Raw genomic sequence first — 1766 nt, 5'->3', positions numbered from 1 at the left:
TATGTATATATTATATATACATATATATATATACATATATATATACATTTGAATATATATGGACACACACGCACGCACACACACACACACACACACACACACACACACACACACACACACACACACACACACACACACACACACACACACACACACACACACACATACACACACACACACACACACACACACACACACACACGATGTATATACATACAATAAAGACACATAACATATATATATTATAAAATAATAATAGTATATATATATATATATTGTGTGTGTGTGTGTGTGTGTGGTGTTGTGTTGGTGTAGATAGATAATATAAGAAATAGATATATGTATGCATATATATATATATATATATATATATATATATATATATATATATAAATAAAGAAACATGCACATTGTACGTTGCAAATCAGACTATACAGTGAAATGGTAATGAATCGATGTCCTTGTGCACAAGTAAAATCTCATTTGTTTGTCATGTTCCCGGTTAGCATCATACGCGCAGTAATACTTTCTGTGGATATTCCTGTCTGGTAACGCCCCACCTTAGCTTATGCATTGCAGAGGATGCTGTCTACGTATTTCAGGTAGACTGGTTTGGTTTTCTCTGGGTATTCTTGTTTTATCTGCTTGTGCTTTTATCATTATTACTGAATTAAATATTTGTTTTGGTAATGATAACGATGATGATGATATATGAGTAGTAGTAATAATCATAATTATTGGTATTATTATTATTATTATATATACTTATATCAATGTTGTCATTATCATCGTCATCATTATCATCTTCTTCACTATCATCATCATCATCATTATCATCATCATCATCATTATTATCATCATTAGCACAATGAGTATCATCATCATCATCATTAGCAGCAATAATTCATTTCATTTCATTTAACTGTCAGGTAAAAAAAAATTATATATATATATATAAAGTAAGCATAGACTGCAACATTGTGTAAATGTAACAGAAACGCCATGGAGGTAATTGTATAATATAATTAATTATAATAATTATAATTGATATGCAGTTTAATGGGAAGTATAAGATGAGAATTCACTGAATAGCATTACTGAATTCCAAAAATAGGTCTGCGCAATATACATTAATACATTGCCCAGTTTACGGTAAATATAGATTTATGAGCGTTGCAGTACTTGTTTGTAAACAGAATTGCAATGTTTCCATTACCTTTATTGTTTTTATTGTGCTTTATTTTTAATGAAACTCTAATTGCAAATTGCTCACACACATACACATATTTGTAAGCGACACGCGAGTTTGGGAGCACCGCGTCACCAGATGTGAGCGAGACGAGAGATGGACTTGGGTGGGTCAGTGAAAAGGGGCTTAGCTTGCTGGTTTATTCCTGAAGACAGATACGAGACCCTCCAAGAGGCCCCCGTGTCCCCGGGTGGAGGACGAGGTGGTGGAGCTGGACCCTGTGTGGCTTGGCCTGTCTGCCGTGTCTCTCTCTCCTCTGTCTTACGGACGTGTCCTTTATGCGGCGGTTCCCTTCGAGGGTGGATGTTTATTCTCGAGCGAAAAGAGAAAGCCGGGCGACATCTGCGTCCTGCCCAAGGAGAAGGGCAGCTGCTTGGACGGAGGTGTGAAGTATACATCCGGTCTTGCTACGTATTGTTGACAATATTATTGCAGGGTACACTTAAACCCATATACTTTCAATGTTAATCGACATTGCATATGGTGTTTTTGAATTAAGATTTCTCTCTTGAACAAT

Source organism: Penaeus monodon, chromosome 10 (assembly GCF_015228065.2).
Source record: "Penaeus monodon isolate SGIC_2016 chromosome 10, NSTDA_Pmon_1, whole genome shotgun sequence".
Taxonomy (NCBI): domain Eukaryota; kingdom Metazoa; phylum Arthropoda; class Malacostraca; order Decapoda; family Penaeidae; genus Penaeus; species Penaeus monodon.
The sequence above is the reverse complement of the archived record's forward strand: the minus strand, read 5'-3'. Positions refer to the sequence as shown.